This window comes from Neomonachus schauinslandi, chromosome 16 (assembly GCF_002201575.2).
Source record: "Neomonachus schauinslandi chromosome 16, ASM220157v2, whole genome shotgun sequence".
NCBI lineage: Eukaryota > Metazoa > Chordata > Mammalia > Carnivora > Phocidae > Neomonachus > Neomonachus schauinslandi.
Window position 1 is genome coordinate 45,429,931 of NC_058418.1, and position 26,226 is coordinate 45,456,156.

The 26,226-nt window shown below is 40.0% G+C and overlaps 1 protein-coding gene across 1 annotated transcript in view; it reads left to right on the plus strand.

Annotated features, from left to right (window-relative positions):
- The first annotated feature begins 1,797 nt into the window (after window positions 1-1,797).
- The window catches only part of AP1G1 (adaptor related protein complex 1 subunit gamma 1), a 79,189-nt gene continuing 54,760 nt past the window's right edge, over window positions 1,798-26,226 (plus strand). Inside the window, exon 1 of the mRNA XM_044911420.1 lies at window positions 1,798-2,130. The gene's annotated coding sequence lies outside the window, so the exon portion shown is untranslated. The remainder of the gene's footprint in view (window positions 2,131-26,226) is intronic.

A 26,226-nucleotide genomic window follows, 5' to 3' on the forward strand; every position in this document is an offset into this window, starting at 1 on the left:
AGGAAACTGTTCTTAACATGTGTTCACGCCTAGCTATACTTCAGAGGAATATGTGTTGTGACATCACCATGTTCTAGTTTTATGCTACTACTGACTAGATGCATGATCCAAGGCTGCACTGCACAGTAGTGCTTTGAGGGGTATGAGGCAACTGAATTCCACAAGCATTCTGTTCCTCAGACCATTTGGGCTGATTCTACCTTGAGTGTGGGTGTGGGGGTGGGTGGGTGTGTACTCTTTTCTAATTCAGGAGGTGGCACCATCTAGCAGAACCCCAATGTGGGAGGGAAGGGGGAGGGTATTTCAGTAAGTAACAGTTTCTGTGAGCCTCAGTCTCTCTCTCTCTCTTTTTTTTAAGATTTATTTATTTGTCAGAGAAAGAGACAGAGAGAGAGAGAGAGCACACAGGCAGGGGGGGAGTGGCAGGCAGAGGGAGAAGCAGGCTCCCCGCTGAGCAAGGAGCAGATGCGGGACTGGATTCCAGGACCGCAGGATCATGACCTGAGCAGAAGGCAGACGGTTAATGGACTGAGCAACCCAGGCGCCCCTCAGTCTCCTTATTTGTAAAACTAAGTTACTTATGCTTGCCTAGTCTGATTTAGGAGGTTGGTGGGAGGGTCAAATTAGATTACACAAGGAAGATGCTTTTATAAACAATGTGATATCAATACTTAATAATAAAAAATGGTAATTACTATTATCATGCCCCTGGGCTTTGTTTCCAGTCACTTGGTAAGTCCTAGTAGTTCAGGAGTAAAATTGTACAGGTTGACCCCCTCAATTCAATTTTTAAAAAAATATTTTATTTATTTGAGAGAGAGAAAACAGGAGCATTGGGGAAAGGCAGAGGCAGAATCAAACTCCCCGCTGAGCAGGGAGCCCACGCAGGGCTGGATCCCAGGACCCCAGGATCATGTGGAAGGCAGACGCTTAACCCACTGAGCCACCCAGGAGCCCCTCTTCAATTCGATTTTTGGAAAAATGTCTTGAAATCCCTGAAAGTGCCTGTCTAAGGAAAAAAGTGCAACCTCCTGTCTATGACAGGTTCTAAACTCAAGATTTATGCTTAGGTCAGTTCTTTTTGGCATCCAGCCAGGTGCTGCGCTTTATTCATTTTCAGGACTACTTTACTGCCAATCTACCTGAAGAATTTTAGTTTAGATAGGTCACCTTTCCCTTAAATGGGCCAAGGTATCATGACCCTCTTTACCGTTCACGTGGAAAATATTTGAGTCAGGTGTTAGTAATTATTTATCAAGCCGGGAACTGTCTGAGTAGACTGTCTTTGGCTCAGGTCATTAGTTGATGGAGACACAGCCCACTCTGGAAGGGTTTTAACGCTCACTAGTCCAAATCCTTTGTTTTTACATTATGAGGAAACTGAGGCCCTGAGAGTTTAAATGAGTTGTTCAGTGCAGGAGGTTGAGCGATGGGTTTGGAATCCATTCTTCTGTGTCATTCTCTAATCTAATCTCTAGAATCCGAGACCACTTGGAGCCTGTTCCCAAAGTTAACCTAGAGAGAAAGGTAAGGTCTCAAACACGATAGAAAACAGTTTGGGTATATTTGTGTATTAGGTCCCCGCCCCCACCTGCCTCGCCTCGCCCACTTCCTCAGCTACCTTGATAGCCCCGCCCCCTGCAGGTGGCCCGCCGCTTCCGGGTAGCCCAGCCTGCTCCTCCCCCGCAAGCGGAACCAATATTGGGAGTGTTCCAGGGTCAGCCGGACCTTTCTCTCTCAGACTCTTCGCAGCGGTGACTCGGCAGCAGCGTCTCACGTCATCAGTGACCGCCCCGTACCTTGCTACGCTTTGCGTCGCTTTGCTAGGAGCAGTCACCTCCTCCTTGGCAAATAGTCCTCGGCGGGGTCCGAGTTCTTGGATAATAGGAGAAGGGGGTCACAAGAAGTTGCAGCCAGGGAACACGGAATCGACAAGGAGAAGAAGATAGAGACCAAAGTTTCTGCGATACTGTGTGAACTTAGTTAAAAACTCCCTCCTTCCTAAAAGGATCCTTCCGCCTGCAGTAGCGGTGGTGAGGCCGAGGGAGCCGCCATTTTGGATGTTCGGTTCCTGCTGCCACTGCTGCCGCCGCCCCCGGAGCTGCTGGTTTCATTCGAGGTTTCGGGCCGGTGAGTGTCACTCGCAGCGCTAAGAACATATCGCTTCTTTTGCCCCGCGCCTGCCGGGAGCGCTCGGCCGGAGGCTTCCTGTCAATCCCACAGGTCCGGTCCTAGGCTTTGAGGGGTGAGAAGAGAGGACAGAGGCTGGTCCAGGAGGGGCCCGGAGCCCCAGGGGCTGCTCCGACTTCTTGAGGGCCGACCCGAGGCCTCGGACCAGGAGGCTCCGCGCGCGGCTGCGTTCTGTGCTGTGGCGTTGCCCGGCCGGTGCGGGCCTCCTTTGGACCCATTGACTTTCTCGGGCTTCGATCGTCTTTTGAGGGCTCATTCAGGGAGCCGGGGGTTAGCGGGGCGGGTCCGGGGCCCACCCCCGCTTGTTTTCTGTGAGCCACATATCAGCGTTCTTGTATCTTATACTCGGGTCAGGTCTTTCGTAGAACTCTCTTTAACTCTTCCAGTTGCTCAATTAATCGCTGTCTGCCCTGCAGTGCCGTCCTCTCAGAACCGGACATCGGCCTCGCCTCTCTCTAGCCTTCCAACCAACTTCTTTCCCGATTTTCAGTGTGCCTCCCCCACTCCCTAACTCACCTGCGAGTGCACTGCTTACCCCTCTCTCAAACTCTTGATTTTGTGGACGTCCGTTTCTAATAATTCTGTCGTCTTGATTGTCTGAAAGAGTCGGGACGATTGGTTATGTTTCCCTGTTCGGGTTTGATGAAGGGATCCATGAAGCACTCGCTCACAGTACACTTTAGCAGTGAATGTTTGTAAAGCTGATTAAATGGCTTTGGGGGAGGGGTAGGGAGGATCCTTTTAGGAAGGAGGGAGTTTTTAACTAACTTCACAAATGTTTTCTCATTTGTGAATTCCCTTCCTGTGCTGAACACTTGGCTTTTTGGTGCGTATTGACACTTATGTATTTGTCTTGGTGTTATATATCCCTGGGCATGAAAATTGCCTGAAAAGGAAGGATCTTAATCCGACATCGGCAGAAAGGGAAGTAACTTTTTTGGCTACTGTAGGGATTAGTTAACAGAAGAGAGGAGTGAAGATTTCTTAGTGATCTTAACTTGCAGGTGTTTTGTGCAGTAATAATCTTTGCTGACTGATCCTAAAAACTACTTAGGTTGACTTCGTGTGTTGGATTTTTTGGGGGTTAGTTGAATTTTGAATATTCACTTCCACTGTTCCCCATAATATTTGTCAGACTGTAACACCTTAACTTTTGGTTTAAAAATACAGACTCTCTAGGTATCTATAATCTCACCACTTTTATGCTGCTGTTAAAGTATGTTTGCAATATAGTATGCTTGAATAAAAAGTATTTCACAGTAATTCACTGATTATTTCCTACATTTCAAGTTAGGCGAGTGTGATTGAATCACCTCTGTTTCATCTCAGCCTGGGTTTTTAAATATGCAAAAGATAAATAACTTATTTCAGATTACAGCCTAGTGATTGCTGAAATTTAAATTTGTAACTTAATGGACTGGGTGTAGAGGGATGAAGAAGAAAGTGAAAAAAATTTATAACTTGAACTTGGATCAAACCTTTTAATACTTCTAATCCATGTCTAAGTGCATTATTCTTATCATCAGGTAGATAAATTCCTGTACCGGTCATATGATGTCTCAGTAGGAGACTGAATGTTTTCATTGTAAATAGTGTTCTTGTTATTTGTTTTAAAGGGGCTTTTCAAAATTATGTTAGTATTTGTGTATTTACTCCCAAGATAGGGAGTTTTCTCTTTTGGTTAAAGAAACGATCAAACCCCTGAACATCTATGGAATGCTTACTCATTTGCTAAGTATCCCCTTGTTGTTACTGAAATGTTCCATTTCTGAGTTACACTTTTTTAAAACAAGGTTATTGGAAGAGCTATCAGATAGGTGTTATTTAACTCCATTCATTTCGTGGTATAATGTATTGGTAGTTAAACGTCATTCATTCTTAGGTAGTTTGCATTTAATTGGAGAGTGTTCTTTTGCCTTACAAATTACAAGCAAAATGCTGTGTAGTGCACTGTTGATCACATACTTCAATGTCTACTGTGCTTAAGGTTGTGGAATTATACTCGAAAGAAACATTACTGTTTAGGAAACTTGAGTTCATTTTCTTTTGGGAGCAGTTGCTTGTTCTTTGATCTGTTTCACTTTTACCGGTTCTAGATTTGAGAGTGAATTTTATTTTTTTTTTCAGTGAACTCTACCCCTAACTTGGGGCTCGAACTCAAAACCCTGAGATCAGGAGTTGAATGGTCTACCAACTGGACCAGCCAGGTGCCCCCTGATAGTGAATTTTAGAGTGAAACTGTAAAGTACAAAAATTGTCAGCAATACCTGATGTTTCACACCCCTATTTATTTTAAAAAGTAGTCTTGAAATTAGTGATGTACAAAAACAAAAGTCTAAGTTTTTTGTGATTTATTTATTTGAGAGAGAGAATGAGAGAGCGTGCACAGGAGAAAAAGCTTGGGAACAGGTGGGAGGGTCAGAGGGAGAGAGAGTCTCAAGCAGTCTCTGCACTGAGCGTGGAGCCTCTCTTTGGGCTCGGTTTCACCACCCTGAGATCATACCTGAGCTAAAACCAAGAGTTGGATCCTCGGCTGATTGTGCCACACAGGCGCCCCCAAGTTTTTTGTGATTTATTTTTATTTTTATTTTTTAACGATTTTATTTATTTATTTGAGAGAGAGAGTGAGAGAGCACAAGCAGGGGGAGCAGCAGCAGGAGAGGGAGAAGCCGACTCCCCACAGAGCAGGGAGCCTGATATGGGGCTCTATCTCAGGACCCTGAGATCATGACCTGAGCCGAAGGCAGCCGATTAACTGACTGAGCCACCCAGGTGCCCCCAAGTTTTTTGTGATTTGTAAAAACTCTGTATGTATTGAAAAAGTTGAATAAGTATTTTCCAAAAGATTATTTTTAATTAAAAAAAAAGAATTAGGAAACTACATACCAAAACAGATTTTCGAAATGCTTAATCCCCTTCTTTGCATTTGATAAGGATTTAAAAATTTTGTGTCTAAAGCAGGACTTAATTGATAGCAAAACTTTAAAACTTAGACTTAGCTTCTGAGAATCTAAAACTATTACTTTACCTTTCTGTAAACTGCAGCTACTTGTTTAGCTAATTTTGGTCCTTAAAGTTCATTCATTCTCAGCTTTATGAATTGTTTTCAGTTCTTGATTTTGACGTCTTCATCCCTTTGTTACTTTTATTCAGTTCATTTCATGCAGGATAAGATTTAAAGTAACAACTAGTTTTAAAATTAAGAAAACATAGACTTGGGCGCCTGGGTGGCTCAGTTGGTTAAGCGACTGCCTTCGGCTCAGGTCATGATCCTGGAGTCCCAGGATCGAGTCCCGCATCGGGCTCCCTGCTCCTCCCTCTGACCCTCCCCCCTCTCATGTGCTCTCTGTCTCAAATAAATAAAGTCTTTAAAAAAAAAAAAAAAAGAAAACATAGACTTATCTAAGCTCTCATATTTCTTGGCTTACAGGTTTTTAAAATTGTATTTGTGTCAAAAAGTATTAGGATTTTTCCATTTGCCTTTTTGTATAGAAAATTTTATATCCTTGGGGCGCCTGGGTGGCTCAGTGGTTAAGCGTCTGCCTTCAGCTCAGGTCATGATCCCAGCGTCCTGGGATCGAGCCCCACATCGGGCTCCCTGCTGAGCGGGGAGCCCGCTTCTCCCTCTCCCTTGCTCCCCCTGCTTGTGTTCCTGCTCTCACTATCTCTCTCTCTGTCAAATAAATGAATAAAATCTTTTTTTTTTTTAAAGATTTTTATTTATTTGAGAGAGAGAGAATGAGAGACAGCACAAGAGGGAAGAGGGCAGAATGAATAAAATCTTTAAAAAAAAAATTTTATATCCTTGAAGACATTCTTCTGTCTTGAAAATACATGTAATGTTGTTTGTTTGTTTGTTTTTTCTCCTTCACTGAAGGAGTAACACAAAACACTTAATTTGGCATGATTTGGTTACTAGAACAATCTCTTGTCAAAGTTTGAAGGGCCCAGAAGTGGAAAAAAAAAAACCTCACACTTGCCAAACTTGTTGAGTCAGCATTAACTAACACTTTTGTATAAAAAGGGCAAGGTTTAAGGTAAAATGTTTGCAAGGAGAAATGCTTTTTCAATAGGTACTTGGAAGTTTTGTTTTGTTTTTTGGCTTAGACAGTTGGAGAGAGAAAATAAGTTAAAAATGTTGTCAGTGAAAAATAGGTTTCAAAGGAAAAAATCATAGTTTTTTAAAAGGTGATGAAAACATATGTGACCTTTGTACTTTATAAATAACTAAAGACATCTTAAAGGCAAGTAGTTTTTACTCCCTTTCTCTGTTGTTACAGTGCAACAGTCACAGTGTAACCTGATAGGCAGTTGCTTTGCGCACTCCAGCTTTCTTGTGTTTTACTGAGCATCCTGGGCTTCTCAGCTCGTTTGGCCTTGAGGTTAATGTTACGGATTTTTGGGAAGAGCAAATATGAGAAAGACATGATCTTAGATCCTTGGGATTGTAAAATATTTGCACTCCCCTCACAAACCTCTGGGTTAAAAATGAGACTGATACAGAATAGATGATGTACACTATTGCGTTAAAAGATCTAACTTTAGTAAATGGTCATATAGTTGTACAACTCAAAGTAAAAGGAGTTCCATTAGTGTTTTTACAGCTGATTTTAGTGAAGCTATTTACTAAACCTCACTATTGGGAAATTATTCCGTTTGAAGCTGAAGAAAAGGAAGGGAAGTTAATTTTTTAAAATTTCTTTTTAAAGTCTGCACAAAGGATTTGGTTCCCTTCCCACTTTTTGATATTTTTGAAAACATGATCCTTTTAAAATATGGTGAAAACATTGGTTTGAGATGAATGCAGAAACTAAGTCAATATTTTTGTAGATACTAGGTTTTGGGTATAAGTTATTGAAGGTAAGCTATTGTGAGAAGAGCTTCTTTTTCTAATCGTACTCTGGATATGTGAGGTTTTTAAAATGTGTGTTTGTCTCTGCCAGTGAAAGTTGGGCTTTGTTTTCTTTAGAAACATTCCATGATGAAAACTTAGTAAATGTGTTGGTTATTTAAGAAAGTAGAATGAGGGACGCCTGGGTGGCTCAGATGGTTAAGCGTCTGCCTTCAGCTCAGGTCATGATCCCCGGGGTCCTGGGATCGAGCCCCACATCGGACTCCTTACTCAGCAGGGAGCTTGCTTCTCCCTCTCCGTCTCTCCCCCTGCTCGCGCTCTCTCTCTCTCTCTCTCTCTCTCTCTGTGTGTCTCAAATGAATAAATAAAAATCTTTAAAAAAAAGAACCCTTTAAAAAAAAAAGAGTAGAATGAGAGAAGTAGCTTATGGTAATTGGTTGATGCCAGAGCCAAAAGCAGTCAGGGTCCTGAGTTATGAGAAGCTACTGCAGGTCATTTGGTTGTGTTATTTTTATTTACACATACTGAACTTTATTTTTTAACTTTTTTTCCCAAGATTTTATTTATTTATTTGACGGAGAGAGAGAGGGCACAAGAGCACAAGCAGGGGAGCTGCAGGCAGAGGGAGAGGGAGAAGCAGGCTCCCCACAGAACAGGGAGCCTGATGTGGGGCTTGATCCCAGGACCCTGGGCCCACGACTGGACCAAAGGCAGAGGCTTAGCAGACTGAGCCACCCAGGCGCCCCTATTTATAAACTTTTAAAAGTAAGCTCTATACCCAATGTGGGGCTTGAACTCAGCGACCCCAGTATCAAGAGTTGCATGCTCTATGGACTGAGCCAACCAGGCACCCCTACACACACAACTTTTTTTTTTTCCTGTTCCTTGAATACTCCATGTTCTTACATTTTCTTTGTACTTGTTCAGCCTATACCTACAATGCTTTTCTTTTCTCCCTTCTACCTAGTGAAGGTGTTCTTCCTTCCTCTCCGCCCCCAGGCAAAGGGGTGTAGCACTTTCTTTAAACTACTTGAATTGTCTACCTTTCCTTGAGCTTTCAGAGGACAAGAACTACCTAATTTATGACATCCATAGTGCATAGCACAGTGCCTGGCCCTTAGTAGCTACTCCACGGAATAGGTATTATGAATGAAAATAATATGGAAAAATTGTTCAGATACTCAGATATATGGTAATTGGTTGATGCCAGAGCCAAAAGCAGTCAGGGTCCTGAGTTATGAGAAGCTACTGCAGGTCATTTACTTTGACCTGTAAAGTTGATGTCAGTGAAGTTTATTTTCAGATTTAAAAAACATATACAAAACCTTGTGTCTGTGTCCTTGAAAATATTATTTAGATGTTTAATTTTGAAATTGGCATTATTCTTTTCTCTTTGTGATTTACTCAAACTCTTTCTTTTGCAAAAGTTTCAAGTGGCAGCAAAGGAACCCACTCTTCCCCATCTTCTTTCTTTTGAATACCTAATAGGTAATTCATTTTGCTAAAGGAACTGATAGTAAGTTGAGAACTTCAGTCTTTTCCCCCCAAATGGAAATATGTTGATGCAGTTCAGTGATTTGTTACTATCTCTCTCTTGTTTGAATGATATAATTTTATAGTGCTAAGAGTTTTTTTTTAAATCTATCTTTTTAATTTACAAAATAATAGGTGTCCATTATAATAAATGAAAAAAATATAAAAACATATTTAAAGCTATGAATTTCCCTCAATTTCTTGTTATTCCCCAGCTATTTTACCAGGTTATGGGTATACTTCAGTATTTCTCTCCATGCTTGGTCAAGTGTTGTATATAGTAACCTAAATGTGTGCATTTATAAGGATTCTTTATTTTTACAAAAGGGAGATCATACTTATTATATTACTCTGTAATAAGCTTTTCTTTTTTTTTTTTTTTTTTAAGGTTTTTTATTTATTTGACAGAGAGAAAGACAGCCAGAGAGGGAACACAAGCAGGGGGAGTGGGAGAGGGAGAAGCAGGCTTCCCACGGAGCAGGGAGCCCGATGTGGGGCTCGATCCCAGGACTCCGGGATCATGATCTGAGCCGAAGGCAGACGCTTAACGACTGAGCCACCCAGGCGCCCCTGTAATAAGCTTTTCTTAACACATCCTGGTTAGAAAATGTAATTCAGTCTTGTTTTTTAAACATCCCTGTTATGTCTCATAGCATGAATGTGTACCATACATAACTTACTCAGTTCTTTTTTGTAAAATGTATTTATTTATTGTTAGAGAGTGTGGGGAGTGGGGTGGGGGGGAAGGGCAGGGGGAGGGAATCCTTAAGCAGGCTCCCAGCTGAGTGCAGAGCCCATTGCGGAGCTTGATCCCAAGACTCTGAGATCATGATCTGAGCTGAAATCAAGAGTCCGACGCTTAACCTACTGAGCCACCCAGGCACACCTATTCAGTTATTTTCTTAAAGACATTCAGGTTGTTTCTAGATTTTGTTAATACAAACAGTGATGCAGTAAACATCCTTGTACACGTCACCTTATTTGCTGCTACTTTTATTTCTACAGATTAGATTCTCCAAGATGGGATTTCTGGGTGAAAGGAAATATACTTTAAGTGTTTTTATTGCCAGATTATTCTCTAAGTAGGTTGTCATTTCCACCTCCACTAGCAGTGGGTTTTCTATATCATCACATCATAAGATGTATAAATAATTTTTACTGGTCTGCCGGATGATGAATCCTATTTCTGTTTGTCTTAATTTTCTTGGCCATTATTGGAGCTAGCCTCTTTTTTTTTTTTTTTTTTTAAAGATTTTATTTATTTATTTGAGACAGAGAGAATGAGAGAGACAGAGAGCACATGAGAGGGGGGAGGGTCAGAGGGAGAAGCAGGCTCCCCGCCGAGCAGGGAGCCCGATGCGGGACTCGATCCAGGGACTCCAGGATCATGACCTGAGCCGAAGGCAGTCGCCCAACCAACTGAGCCACCCAGGCACCCCGGAGCTAGCCTCTTTTGATATGTTTTTTTGCTGTTTGGATTTCCTTTATGAGAATTTTCTCTTCCTGTCCTTGGTTCATTTTTCTTTTAGGTAGGCAGAGTGGCAGGCAGAGGGAGAGGGAGAAGCAGGCTCCCCACTGAGCAGGGAGCCCAGTGCGGGGCCGGATCCCAGGACCCTGGGATCATGACCTGAGCCGAAGGCAGACGTCCAACTGAATGAGCCACCCAGGCGCCCCTGGAATTAACTTTTATAGGATAAGAAGCAGGGGGTCTTACATGGTTTTCCTTTGTATAGAGAGCCAACTAGATGAGGATTAAACTATCCTTTTCTCAGTGAATTAAATGCCATCTTTTTTTTTTTTTAAGATTTTATTTATTTGAGAGGGAGAGGGAGCAAGAGCATGCACTCAGGGGAAGAGGCAGCAGGAGAGGGACAGACAGACTCCCCACTGAGCAGGGAGCCTGACGTGCGGCTTGATCCCAGGACCCTGAGATCATGACCTGAGCCGAAGGCAGACACTTAACCAACTGAGCCACCCAGGCACCCCAATTAAATGCCATCGTATATGTTATGTTCTCATATATGTTTGCTCTATTTCTGGTTCTTTTTTTCTCTTTACTATTATTTTACTTTTTTGAGTGTAATAATTTTGTGAAAAGTTACACTCTGTTAAGAAAAGCTCCTATCGGAGCACCTGAGTGGCACAGTTGGTTAAGCATGGGACTCTTGGTTTCGGCTCAGGTCATGATCTTAGGGTCATGAGATCAAGCCCCATATCAGGCTCTGTGCTCAGTGCGGAGTCTGCTTGAGATTCTCTACCCCTCCCACTCGTGCTCTCTCTCTCGCTCTCTCTAAAATAAATAAATTATTCTTTAAAAAAAAAAAGAAAAAGAAAGCTCCTATCACTGTACTTTTTCATTTTCTTAACTATTCTTGAACATTTATTTTTACATCTGTTGACTGAAAATAATTCTGTTGGGTTCAGTAAACCTCACAAAAGCCCACTGTTTGGAATTGCACCATATTCATTTATTAATTTTGAGAGGCCTGATATATATATATATTTTTTAAAGATTTTTATTTATTTGAGAGAATGAGATAGAGCATGAGAAGGGGGAGGGTCAGAGGGAGAAGCAGACTCCCTGCTGAGCAGGGAGCCCAATGCGGGACTCGATCCCAGGACTCCAGGATCATGACCTGAGCCGAAGGCAGTGGCTTAACCAACTGAGCCACCCAGGTGCCCGAGAGGCCTGACATTTTTAATGACCTAAATTTTTCCTTATAATGAATTTACATTTGTTCAGGTCCTGTTTCAGTTTTAGGTTCTTCAATAAAGGTTTCATAGATTTGATAGTCTTCTTCATGTAGTTCTTATGCGTTTCTTGCTAAATTTGTTCCTAGGCATTTTATAGTTTTTGATACTATTGTCAGTAGACTTTTCCTCCTCTATTTCTTTTTTCTTTCTTTCTTTTTTTTTTTTTTTAAGAGAGGGAGAGAGAATCTTACACAGACTCCATGCCCACTGCAGAGCCTGACATGGGGCTCAATCTCACGACCCTGAGATCATGACCTGATCCAAAATCAATAGTTGGACACTTAGCCAACTGAGCTACCCAGTTGCCCTTTCCCCCTCTATTTCTAACTGGTGTCAGAAACATGGGTTAAAAATGGATCTTTAATTTCCTGTGGACCAGATGCCCCTCCCCTCCTTTCTTGGTATCCAGAATTAACAGAACTTGGATTTGTGAAGACTATGCTAGGAAAACTTTATTATCTTAGTATGAAATCACTTTCTGGTAACTTTCTAATAAACTTTCAAATGTCCTCCTGTAGAAAATGCCTTTAGATAAATGTGACTGTCCTTTCAGGATGAATGCTGTCTTGTTATTTTGAAAGTTCACAGTTTTCCTTTCTAATCCATTATTATGATTTTTATTACTTTGAATTTTCGAAGCAAGATTTATTGCTCAAATGTTCATTATTTAAAAGATAGCAGAAAATAGGGGCGCCTGGGTGGCTCAGTCGTTAAGCGTCTGCCTTCGGTTCAGGTCATGATCCCGGGGTCCTGGTATCGAGCCCCGCATCGGGCTCCCTGCTCCGCGGGAAGCCTGCTTCTCCCTCTCCCACTCCCCCTGCTTGTGTTCCTTCTCTCGCTCTCTCTCTGTCAAATAAATAAATAAAATCTTAAAAAATAAATAAATAAAAGATAGCAGAAAATGTAGAGAAGTTAAAAAGGCATCTATATTTATACAAGGCAGAGATAGTCTATCTCTAACATTTATTATAACCTTTGGGGCATAGCTTTAAAAACAAAATTTTTGTTTGGAGAATCTGGTGACAATTCTTGATATTTGTGGACTCCTTAGGACGTTTTTTGCTAATATTAGGGTTGAGAATAGAAAATTGCTTTTCACCAGTGTCAAATTAGATATTAATCGTGTTTATCATTATTTATTTGGCATTTTTTAAAAAAAGATTTATTTAGAGAGAGAGCACATGAGGGCAGGAGGGGCAGAGGAAGAAGAGGATTCTCGAGCACATTCTCTCCTGAGTGTGGAGCCTGATGTGGGGCTAGATCCCAGGACCCTGAGATCATGAGCTGAGCCAAAATTAAGAAGAGCCCTTTCCTTGTATGAGGAATTTGGGAGACAAGATACTTGGAAAGATGATTGATAGTTACAAAGTTGCATTATGAGCAGAAGCCAGAGCAAATAAAGTTGAATGGTCTTGAATGTTTCATCATTCTAGGTCCTGGTAAAACCCCATGAAAGAACTATCCCTGTCCCCCAATGCAGTGACCAATATACTTATCGATACCCAGATATAGTCTCTCTTATTCAAACAGTGATGTACTAACACTGCTCTCCCTTTTTCTTCACTCTGTAGAACATTTCCCTTCTATAAGCACACTTCTTCATACAGGGGAGATACATGTGGCGCTGCTTCCCCCTCCCTACCCCCGAATACTCAAAGCAATCCACAGAAACACAAAGAGGGTGAAAAGAACCCAGCTAAGTCAGATTAATGACAGTTGGTATCTATAAGAGATATTGGAAAGTAAAAGTCTGATCAAAGCTTAATACTGTATCAGTTTGGTATAAGCTTTCTTACTGCTTTGGTCATAGTGTTTTCTAAATTGTAAATGCATTAAAGCAATCCAGATATGATATGCAATAAAAATCTGAAATAGGGCTTTTGTGTGGAGCATAATCTAAAAATATGGCCATGTGGAGAGAGGCTCAGTCAAGCTTCCGTCTGACTCAGTTTCGGCTCAGGTCATGATCTCAGGGTTGTGAGATCAAGCCCTGCACCAGACTTTGCTTAGCAAGGAGTCTGCTTGTCCCTCTCCTCCTCTCTGATACATATATATATATATATGTGAGTAAATACTATAAAAAATAAAAGCACTGTTGTTATTATTTGAAAAAAAAAAAGAAGGCCATGTGGAGAATGTGGGTGAGAGAGCACAGTAACTGCTTTTGGAGGGTTTTGCCTAGTGTTAACTTAGGTCCCTTGAGTGTTCTTAGCCATATTTAAATCTGTGACTGGATGTTATAGGGTAATCACTGGCAGAGTTAATTGAAATCTAATTTCTTGAATCTTTTCTCATTGTTTAGCAAGAAAGACTTTAAGTACAGTTTTTGTATTGGATAGAAAAGGAGGTAATTTTAATATTGAGAAATTGCTTTTAATTTAGGTTTTATTGATTTATTTTTAAGATTTTATTTATTTATTTGACAGAGAGAGGGAGCAGGAGCAGGAACACAAGCAGGGGGAGTGGGAGAGGGCAGGCTTCCCGCCGAGCAGGAAGCCCTATGCGGGGCTCGATCCCAGGACCCCAGGACCCCAGGACCCCGGGACCATGACCTGAGCCAAAGGCAGACGCTTAACAACTGAGCCACTCAGTCGCCCCTAGGATTTTTTTTAGATTAGAGCTCACATAGCTTCAGGTTTGGGGGAAGAAAGCCCCAGCTTTTTGGTTATATGTTCTTAACTGGGCTGTCAGTGGTTCAGAGGTTACAGCCAGGTAGTATGAGCTGAGAAGTAGAAAGTAAGTTAACTGAGCAGGGTAGAATAGAGGACTGCATTGAGTCCTGATGCGTTCCCATGGTTGTTGGTAAGTAGCCAGTGCACCTTTACTTTGTTTTGGAAAGGACAAGTGCATTTTCTTTATCTAAGGTTCTTTAACATTTAGAATTCATTTAAATACAGTATTTCTCAAGTTCCTACTCTTAGGTAAGGGGAATACAAGGATAATTAAGACTAACAAGGATCTGGCCTTTAGGAGCTTATAGTTGAGTGGGAAAAGTACACATTTCAAAGAAAAAAAAAGCTAATCATGGCTTGAGGTTAGTATTGCAGTATGAGGAAAATCTTTATTAATTAGAGATTTGTGTGGTGCCTGGTAGCTCAGTAAGTTGGGTGTCTGCCTTCGGCTTGGATCATGGTCCCAGTATCCTGGGATCAAGCCCTGCGTCCTTCTCCTTCTGCCCCCACCCCCTGACTCAGGTATACATGTGTGCTCTCTCTTTCTCTCAAATAAATAAATAAAATCTTTTTTAAGATATCAAAGAGATTTGTGGAGATTTTGGAAAATAACCATTTTCTCCGTTTTGGAACAAGTTTTAGGAGAATTGGAACATAGTCATTGGTTTTTTGTCTTTTGTGTTTCTTTCCTATAGTAAGCATTCATAATTTTGGTTATTTTTGGGGTATATCAAGTAATTAATTTACCTTAAGCTCCAAAACCTAATTTTGTTTACATTTTGGATAGAAACATTTGAAATGAAATTCATACTTGCTTCTGTTCTCCTTATTTTTCAACATTTTTTATTTTATTTTTTTTGAGAGAGAGAGTGTGTGTGTGTGTGGGGGGGTGGTGAGGGGAGAGGGGCAGAAGGAGAGGGAAACAGAGAATCCCAAGCAGGTTTCACACTCAGCACAGAGTCCGACACAGGGCTCAGTCTCACAACCCTGAGATCATGACCTGAGTCAAAATCAAGAGTCGGATGCTTAGGGGCACCTGGGTGGCTCAGTTGGTTAAGTGTCTGCCTTCGGCTCAGGTCATGGTACCCTGGTCCTGGGATCGAGCCCCACATTGGGCTCCCTGCTCAGCGGGGAGCCTGCTTCTCCCTCTCCCTCTGCTGCTCCCCCTGCTTGTGTTCTCTTGCTGTCTCTCTCTTACTCTCTCAAATCAATAAAATCTTTAAAAAAGAAAAAGAAGAAAAAAAGAGTCAAATGCTTAACTGACTGAGCCACCCAGGCATCCCTCAACATTATTTATCAAAGAGCCACTAATGAAATAAATACATTTATCTGCAGTCTCTGTATCTTAACAAGTTAGAATTTTGATTTTTCTGTGTTCCTACCCTAGGAAGTATTTTAGGACAAAAGAGGACATTTTATTTTTACAGTGTACCAACTATGTAAATATAAAACAGATGGACACATAGGTATTGAATACAACTATTGAAATACTAAATGTACATAGATATAAAAGGAGAAATGGACAGAAACACAATTATACTGGTAGACTTTATTTTTCTTAATTAAATTTTTTATTTAAGATTTTATGTACTTATTAGGGAGAGGGAGAGAGCATGGCCGGGTGGGGGGAGAGGCAGAGGGAGAGGGACAAGCAGAATCCCTGCTGAGCTGAGCAGGGAGCCAGGCACGGGGCTCAATCCCAGGACACTGAGATCATGACCCAAGACGAAGACAGACACATAATTGACTGAGCCACCCAGGAATCCCTTAATAAAAAAATAAAAATAAAAAAGTTTTTAAAATTTATTTTAGAGAGATTGTGAGTAGGGATGAGGTGAGGGGCAGAGGGAGAAGGAGAAGCAGGCTTCCTGCTGAGCAGGGAGGCCCATGTGGGGCTTGATCCCAGGACCATGACTAGAGCTGAAGGCAGGTGTTTAACTAACTTAAGCCACTCAGGCACCCCTATAGTGGTAGACTTTAACGTATCTTTCTCAGTCTTGAATGGGTCAAGTAGTTTAGTAAGAGCAGACAGTATCTGAACTGTACTATACAATTTTTAGAAATTGGTTATTCCACAGGTATAATTTTTTTCATGTAATTGTCATCTTAGTTTTAAAAAACAGCTTTATTGAGGTATAAACAATATTTAATGTCTGTAATTGGATTATAAATGCACTGTGGATTAAATTATAAATTATATACATAAATGCACTAATAAACATATTTAATGGATATAATTTGATGTTAGGATACAATTTTATATTAAGGTTTTCTATCCTCTGCATTAAATGTTAAATGTTGATGTTATTGAACCATTTCTTGATAAATCAGGGTCTTATAAAAACCAATTATGGTACTCTTTGTTATTTAACAATCTTAAGACTTGAGGGGGAGTTGAATGCTTTTTGCTAGTACACTAAATAGGCTCAGATGACTATGCTGTGTGTGTGTGTGTGTTTAAATTAAAGTCTTTAATTTTGGATTTGTAAAACAAAAGATAAATTAAGGTAATTATTATGGAACTCAAAGGCTGAGATTTACCAGTGATTTGATCTTTTTCTTTGATTAATCATTTAAGAATCTTTATAGGATAAAAATCTGTGATTTAAAGGACACAAACTTTTAAAAATTGTGGTAAAAATGCAAGCAATTTCTACTCTTGACAAATTTTTTTTTTTTAAAGATTTTATTTATTTATTTGAGAGAGAGAGAATGAGAGACAGAGAGCATGAGAGGGAGGAGGGTCAGAGGGAGAAGCAGACTCCCCGCTGAGCAGGGAGCCCGATGCGGGACTCGATCCTGTGACTCCAGGATCATGACCTGAGCCGAAGGCAGTCGCTTAACCAACTGAGCCACCCAGGTGCCCCAACTCTTGACAAATTTTCAGTTGCACAATACAGTATTGTTATCTGTAGGCACAGTGTTGTATAGCAAATTTGTAGAATTTATTAATCTTGCTACTGTGCTGTTTGGATACTTGTTTCTGCTATATATAGGTTTTGTTTACATTTCTGGCTACTGTTTCTTCCCTTACTGTTAGATGACAGTTTGACCACTATCAGTGTTCTTCCCTAAAACAGCCTCTGTCTCCTGGTTCCCACCCTCCTCTACACCCCCTCCAGTTCTCTAATTTGTAAATTAGAGTGTGCGAATAGAGTAAAGTAGATGTTTTAGTATGTTGATGTGATGCTGTCAGTATTGTTGCATGAGGTTATAAACATGTGTTTTGAGTTCTCATCTATGTTCTGTTTAGCTGAGTCATCACTATACACCATATTCATGCTTTATTTTTAAAAACATGGTAGCTTGTTATTATTACTAATAATAGAGTGTTTAAGCTGTTGTATTTTAAGGAATCTTGTGGTTTTTGAGAATTTTGAAAGGCAAGTAAAAATTCTTGAAAAGTAGGGAGATTCTTTTTTATTTTATTTTTTTTAAGATTTTATTTATTTGAGAGAGAGAAAGAGAGAGAGAGAGAGCATGAGAGGGGGGAGGGTCAGAGGGAGAAGCAGACTCCCTGCTGAGCAGGGAACCTGATGCGGGACTGGATCTTGAGACTCCAGGATCATGACCTGAGCTGAAGGCAGTTGCTTAACCAACTGAGCCACTCAGGTGCCCTGAAAAGTAAGGAAATTCTCAACACTGTAAAAAGGGCAAGTAGGTTGTGTTTTCTAGATTATGAGGTCTACAGTATTCACTGCATAGGTTAGATGTATTTGAATTTAACTTTTATTTATTTTATTTTTTTTAAAGATTTTATTTGTTATCAGAGCACAAGCAGGGGGGAGTGGCAGGCAGAGGGAGAAGCAGGCTCCCTGCTGAGCAAGGAGCCGATGCAGGACCCTGGAATCATGACCTGAGCTAAAGGCATATGCTTAACCCACTGAGCCACCCAGGTGTCTCTGAATTTAATTTTTTAATATGAAGCATTTCAGACATAAAACATATGGAGAATAATGATAAATATTCATTTACCCACTACCTAGTCTCAGAAATAAAGCATCACCAATATAGCTGAAGCCTCCTGTGTATTATTCTGTTCCTCATCATACTCCCCTCTCCCAGATGTGCCACTTTGTTGATCTTTATGTTTCACATGCATGTTCTTATTCTCTTACTGCATTTTTGTATCTCTAAAGAATAGGTTCTTTTATACATTTTAAAGCTTTATAAAATATTAGTACTGTATCTTTTTGTAACTTATTTTTGCTTAGAATTAATTCATTCGAGGATGGTTTATATAGCCAACCATTATGACCAACTTTTGTTTAGTGCATACTGTGTGCGTGGCACTGTGCTAAGAATTTTACATGTATTCTCATTTAATTCTTGTAACAGTCATTTGAGGTAGGTACTCTCCCCATTTTATAGATAAGGACAGTGAAGCTCTGGGATGTTAAGTCATTTGCTCACGACACAGCTGATAAGTGGTAGAGCTGGGATAAAAATCAGGTAATTTCACTCCAGGGTCATCATTTTAAACAACGGTTAGGGTCATTGGATAAGGGTAAGTCTCCACAATCCTTTTATATCAGTTTCTGAAATTAAACAAAACCCCAGAAGTTCTTCATAATTCTTTTGGTGTTAAAATCTGATGTGACCAGACATGAAGATGTGGTATTTATTTTTTTTCATTTGGTGTGAGTGAATATTCATATATGGTGCTGCAGAAATACTGTTTGATAATGGAACTGCTGCCCCAGACATAGTAGGCGAGTTATGACCTGTAATATATGCACTGCATTGCTTTTCTAAAATTCAGAAAATTCTAAGTTTTGTTCTTAAAAGTTTTGGATGAGAAATTGTGGGCTGGTACTGTGCTGTAGATCTCTTTCTACATGGGATTTTGGAGTTGTTGGGCTGATCAAGAAGGCACTTAATTTTGCAAAAGAAAAATTTTCTAAATATAATGAATTAGTTTGGCCATGTGACACACTTTAGCTTACCATAAATATAATTTTCTATTCTGTCACTGGTCAACAAAAGCAGTTCTTGCTTAAAAAACAAAAAAAAACAAACAAAAAAAACCCAACAAAAAAACCCAAAAAAACGCCAGAACAGTTCTTGCTGCTTTTTTATATTGCTGGAATTGTAAAAAATCTGTTTTCCTCACTGGACTTTTGAGTTCTTAAGGGTAGAGATCATGACCTTGGCAGTCACCAGCATTTATTGCAATGCCTGACATAGAGAAGGCTCAGCAAATATTTGTTTAAAGAGTGGATGGCAACTTTTTGGTGTAACATGTTTCCCTATTACTTAGGTCATCTAGGGGATAGTGTGATGAATTGAATAAGGAGGGAAAAAGAAGAGATGCATGAAGCTAACTTCTGATTACATATTTTTTACATTCTCCCTGCCCCCTTTGAAATGGATATAAATGATGCTTATGTTGATATCATTTATGATACTGTTTTCTCTGTTAACTGTAGTTAATGGGTGCTGAACTGTTAAACTTTTTTTTTCATTTTCTTGATTAAAAACTTTGATCCTGCTGCTTTCTGAATTCAAGATTCTTAAAACTTAATGCCCATTTTTATTTTTATTTATTTACTTTAAAAAATTTTATTTATTTATTTGACAGAGAGATAGAGGGCACAAGTAGGCAGAGCAGCGGACAGAGGGAGAGGGAGAAGCAGGCTTTCTGCTGAGCAGGGAGCCGGATGTGGGGCTCAATTCCAGGACCCTGGGATCATGACCTGAGCCGAAGGCAGATGCTTAACCGACTGAGCCACCCAGGAGCCCCTTAATGCCCTTTTTTTTTTTTTTTTAAAGATTTTATTTATTTATTTGAGAGAGAGAGAATGAGAGAGAGCACATGAGAGGGGGGAGGGTCAGAGGGAGAAGCAGACTCCCTGCCGAGCAGGGAGCCCTATGCGGGACTCGATCCAGGGACTCCAGGATCATGACCTGAGCCGAAGTCAGTCGCTTAACCAACTGAGCCACCCAGGCGCCCCCCTTAATGCCCATTTTTAAAAATTGGGTTTAACTGCTGTGTTTTGAGAGTTTTTTTTAAAGATTTTATTTATTTATTTGACAGAGAGAGACACAGCGAGAGAGGGAACACAAACAGGGGGAGTGGGAAAGGGAGAAGGCTTCCCGCTGAGCAGGGAGCCCGATGTGGGCCTCAATCCCAGGACCCTGGGATCATGACCTCAGCTGAAGGCAGATGCTTAACGAGTGGAGCCACCCAGGTGCCCCTTGAGAGTTCTTTTTAATAGTCTGGTTACAAGTCCTTTGTTTGATGCACTTTGTTTGATGCCGTTTGCAAATATCCCAATCTGTAACTTGTCTTTTCATTTTTTTAACAATGTTTTTAATAGTGTAAAAGTCTGTAATTTTTATGAAGTCCAGTTTTATAATTTTTTCTTTTATGGGTGTGACTTTGATATGATGTCTAAGAACTCTTTGCCTAACCCCAGGTCATGAAGATTTTCTCCTCTGTCGTCTTCTAACAGTTTTTTATAGTTGTATGTTTTACATTTAGATCTATGCTCCATTTTGAGTTAGTATTTTAGAAGGTGTGAGATTTAGGTTGAAGTTCAGTTTTTTTGCATATGAATGTCCAGTTGTGATGTGCATTGTGATACCTGAGCCGAAGGCAGATGCTTAAGGACTGAGCCACCCAGGCGCTTGATTATCATTTTAATGTTTGTGGTGATATCCCCTTTTCATTACTAATACTGGTGATTTGTGTTATTTCTCTTTTATCATCTAGCCAGAGGTTTATCAGTTTTACTAGTCTTCTCAAAGAACCGGCTTTTGGTTTCGTTGACTTGACCTAATGTCTGTTTTTAATTTCATTGATTTCTATTTTTTATTATTTGCTTTTTTCTACTTCTCTTGGATTTATTTTTCTCTTTTTCTAGTTCTTAAATGGAAGCTTAGATTGCTTGAGATGTTTCTGCTGTTCTGACACAAGAATTTAATGCTGTTCATGTCCCATTAAGCACTACCTAAGTGTGTACCACAAATTTTAATGTGTGTTTATGTTTTTGTTCAGTTCCATATATTTACTAATGTCCCTTGATATTTCCTCTTTCACCAATGGATTATTTGGGAATGTATTAATTTCCAAGTCCATGGAGAATTTTCCAGTTAGCTTTCTGTTACTGATTTTTAGTTTAATTCTATTAATGGTCAGACTATACCTTATTTTATATGATTTCCATTCATTTAATTTATTAACTTTTTTTTTTAATGACCCAGGAAATGGTCTATGTTGGTGAATGTTCTGTATGCACTTGAAAAGAATGTATATTCTGCTCTTGTTGGTTGAGGTGTTCCATAACTATTGGTTAGATCCAGTCGGTTGATGATGGCATTCAGGTCTTTTATATCTTTGCTTATACTCTGTAATTTTTTAAAAAATATTTTATTTCTTTATTTGATAGAGGGATAGCAAGAGCAGGAACACAAGCAGGGGGAGTGGGAGAGGGAGAAGCAGGCTTCCTGCTGAGCAGGGAGCCCGATGCGGGGCTTGATCCCAGGACCCCGGGATCATGACTTGAGCCGAAGGCAGACGCTTAACGACTGAGCCACCCGGAAGCCCCTGATACTCTGTAATTTTATCATTAGGGGGCATGTTGAAGTCTCTATAATTGGGATATCTTTGATACCTGTCAATTTCTGATTCATGTATTTTTTAACTCTATTGTTATATACATTTGCAATTAGGATTGTTGTATTTTCTTGGTGAATTCACTCTTTTTTTAAAAAATATTTTATTTATTTATTTGACAGAGAGAGCAAGAGAGGGGACACAAGCAGGGGGAGTGGGAGAGGGAGAAGCAGGTTTCCAGCTGAGCAGGGAGCCCGATGCGGGGCTTGATCCCAGGACCCCGGGATCACGACCCTAGCCGAAGGCAGATGCTCAACGACTGAGCCACCCAGGTGCCCCTGAATTCACTCTTATCATGCAGTGGGAGAATAAAGTGATTTACTCCATGCTCTTTTACAACTCCTCTGGTCAGAGAGAAGAGTTCCCTTTCCCCAGTTTTTAGATGCCTGCCTGCCTATTCATTGCTGTTCTGCCACAGCCACCACCATTGCAGTGTTGCCTAGAGGCAGGGGTGGAGGGAAGGAAAAAATAAAAAGCAAAAAGAGAGAATTTCTCCCGTCCTTCTTTTCTGGCTTCCTGGACCAGAGAGAGAGGGTTTTCCTTAGAGCTCCTTCTCTGTACTCTGAGCACTTCGGGTTTTGGGTTGCCATTGGGTCCAGGCTGGGCAATACTGGAGGAAAAAGGATAACCTCTTGCCATTTTGATGGAACTTCAAATTCTCTCTTTCTCGAATCTGCTGTCATTTACTTTTCAGAGTCCTTGGGTAGCTGTGGTATGCATTTTATCCAGGATTTATAGTTACGGTCAGAGGGAGAGACAGCTGTCTCCTTGGAGTGTGTTTACTCCATCTTCCCTGGAACTAGAACTTTTTGTTTAGTTTTGAACTTAGAATGAATTTTCAAATATACTGTTCTTTATTCTGTAAATTAACTTTTTCATTCATGCCTAAGAGATTTTCTTGTGATAAAAAAAAGAAATAAGTAGAAGTAGGTTGTCACAGCCAAGGAAAAAAAATTACTGCTTTCTCTAGAGATATCCTGGTGCTGGAGAAAGAGTGCTGATTGGGGGAATCACAAGATGTGAGTCAGGCTAGTAATTAATTCTTTGACCTTGTACAAGGTATTTAACAGCCTGGGTCCTCAATTGCCTCCATAAAAAGCTAGTGGCATAAACTGTATGTCTGTGATTCTGTGGCTGAGCTGAGAAATGGCTCCAGGTAACTTGTTTGTCTCTCAGCTGGCTTAAACTCTTGTGATTTTTCCCCCCTGTTGGACTAAGTGTTTTGGAAATAGATTTAGGCTTTTTCTAATAGTCTTGTTTGCTTTATTATCGAGGCCTTCGTAGAGAAAAGTTATTTTCCAGCAGAGTATTACTAATTGACCTTGATTTTTTTTAGTTGCCTTAGTCTTCTTTTGTTCCCCACACACCAAATTTGGGTTAATGATAAATAAGATTATTATTATTTTTTTATTTTTTATTTTTTATTTTTTTTTAAAGATTTTATTTATTTATTTGAGAGAGAGAGAATGAGAGATAGTACAAGAGGGAAGAGGGTCAGAGGGAGAAGCAGACCCCCTGCTGAACAGGGAGCCCAATGCGGGACTCGATCCCGGGACTCCAGGATCATGACCTGAGCCGAAGGCAGTCGCCCAACCAACTGAGCCACCCAGGCGCCCCAATAAGATTATTTTTTTAAAAAAATCTTTATTTAGGTAATCTCTATGACCCAGTGTGTGTAGAGAACTCACAACCCTGAGATCGAGTCGCATGATCCTCCCATTGAGACAGCCAGGCATCCCAAATAAGATTTTTTTTTTTCTTAAAGATGTATTTATTTGAGAGAGAGAGAGAGAGAGCGAGCGAGTGAATGCATGTGCATGAGCAGGGTAAGGGGCAGAGGGAGAAGAATATCCAAGCAGACTCATGCTAAGCACGGACCCTTGACTCAGGGCTGGATTGTGATCACGAGCCATGAGGTCAGGACCTGAGCCAAAACCAAGTTGGATGCTTAACCAACTGAGCTACCCAGGTGCCCCTATTTATGAAAAATTTTAAAGACTTAAATGCTTTGTTTATTGAAGCTTTTTTTTAAAAATTTTTTTTATTAAAGATTTTTTTTTCTTTTTATTTATTTATTTGAGAGAGAGAATGAGATAGAGCATGAGAGGGGGGAGGGTCAGAGGGAGAAGCAGACTCCCTGCTGAGCAGAGAGCCCGATGCGGGACTCGATCCTGGGACTCCAGGATCATGACCCGAGCCGAAGGCAGCCGCCCAACCAGCTGAGCCACCCAGGCGTCCCGAAGCTTTTTGACTTTTAAAAAGCTTTTGATTATGAAAATTTCTAATATAAATAAAAATAGAGAATAATACAATGTAACTTGATATACTTATCATGTGCCCTCAGCAGCGTTCAGCATTTTGCCCATTTTGTTTCATTTTTTCCCCTCCTCAGTACTTTTTCCCCTGGAGTATTTTGAAACAAATCCTAGCAGTCATATAATTTTATCTGTAAAGATAATGTTCATTTTTCAAGTATTGAGAAGAACTCTGGCCTTGGAGTTCAGGTGCTGGCTCTGTCATTTACCACCTTGTGATCTTAAGTGCGTAATTGCTCTAAGATGAAGTTTCTTCATGGGCAAAGCAGGGATAATGATCTCTGCCCTTCAAAATGGGATGGAACAAATGAAACAATGAAGACAGTGAATGTACAAATGTTTAAACACTAGGCCCACAGTATTTCTATTAAAAAGTAACAAAATATTATACAGGAAGCTTTATATAGTTTAGTACATGTGATCTTAAGGGGGCCTTAGGGAGGAAAATACCAATACCTACAGAACTTTTCTAAAAAATTCCTGATATACTATCCCTACCTTGAGGAATGATGCTATAGTGAACTAATGGGACTGGGATATCTTCCTGGTTTGTGTGATTAGAACAACTTTGAGTATTACTGGTTTAAGGATTCCACAGCTTGTATGTACTGAAGATGATTGATATTTTTATCTAATTTTTATCATTTTTCTTAACATTATTGAGGTATAATATACATACAATAAAATGCACTTGTTGTAAGTGTTCAGTTCATTGAATTTTGAGAGGTGTATACATACCCATCATAAACATTTCTGTCACCCCAGAAGGTTTCCTTGCATCCCAGTTGATTCCCATCCCACCCTCAACCTCAGGCAATCATTGATCTCTTTAGCATCACTGTAGATTAGCCTAGAGTTTCATATAAGTGAAATCATACAGTGTGTACTTTCTTGTTCCTGCTTCTTTTGCTCAGCATGTTTTTGAGACTCTTCCGTATTATGTTGTTTTATTCTGAGAAGTATTCATTTATGTGGGTATACCATTATTATTCACCAGTTTATGGACATTTGAGTTGTTCCTAGTTTTTAGTAATTATAAATGAAGCTCCTGTGAACATTTGTGTACAAGTCTTGGTGAGAACGTATATTTTCATTGCTTTTTGGGTCAATACTGAGTGGATTTGCTGAATCCTAAGTATATATTTAATTTTATAAAAAATTGCCAAACTTTCCCAAGGTAGTTGAACCATTCCATTTGCATTCCATGAGTCGTCTATGAAAGTTGAGCACTGGGTGTTATATGTAACTAATGAATCGTTGAACACTACATCAAAAACTAATGATGTACTACTATATGCTCGCTAACTGAACATAATGAAAAAAAAAAGTTTTACATCCCTGCCAACACTTGGTATGGCCAGTCTTTTAAATTTTAGCCATTCTAATGGTGTAGGGTGATATCTTATAGTTTTAATTTGCATTTCCCTGCTGACTAATAACATTAAGCATGTTTTCATGTGTTTATGGCCATTCTTCAAGAAGTGTCTATTCAAATCTCTTACTCATTTTTAAATAAGATGTCTTATTATTGAGTTGTAAAATTATATATTTTGAATACATACCCTTTGTAAGATAGGAATTTTATTTTTTTTCTCTGTGGCTTGCCTTATTTGCATCTTGTGAAAAACAAAACTTGTAACTTTTTGTCAAGTCAAGTTTATTATTTCTTTCATATTTTGTACTTGTTATATATGAAATCTCTGCTTAACCTAAGTTCCCAAAGATTTTCTCCTATGTTTTCTAATGGAAGATTTTTTAGTTTTGGCTTTATTGTTTAGGGCTATGACCCATTTTGAATTAATTTTTGTGTATTATGTGAGGTTAGGATCCAAGCTTAATTTTTTCTCCATATAGATACCGAGTTGTGCCAGCACCATTTGTTGAAGGAATACCCTTTCTCTTATTGACTAACCTTAGCCTCTCTGTTGAAAATCAGTTGAGCTTATTTGTGTGGGTCTATTCCTAAAGTTTCTATTTTGCTCCATTATTCTCTGAGTCTACTCTTTTTTTTTTTAAAGATTTTATTTATTTATTTGAGAGAGAGAATGAGATAGAGAGAGAGAGCACATGAGAGGGGGGAGGGTCAGAGGGAGAAGCAGACTCCCTGCCGAGCAGGGAGCCCGATGCGGGACTCGATCCTGGGGCTCCAGGATCATGACCTGAGCCGAAGGCAGTCGCTTAACAAACTGAGCCACCCAGGCGCCCCCTCTGCGTCTACTCCTAAATTCATTTCCACATTGTCCTAATTACTGTAGCTCTGTAGTATTTCTTCAGATTAGGTAGTGCAATTTC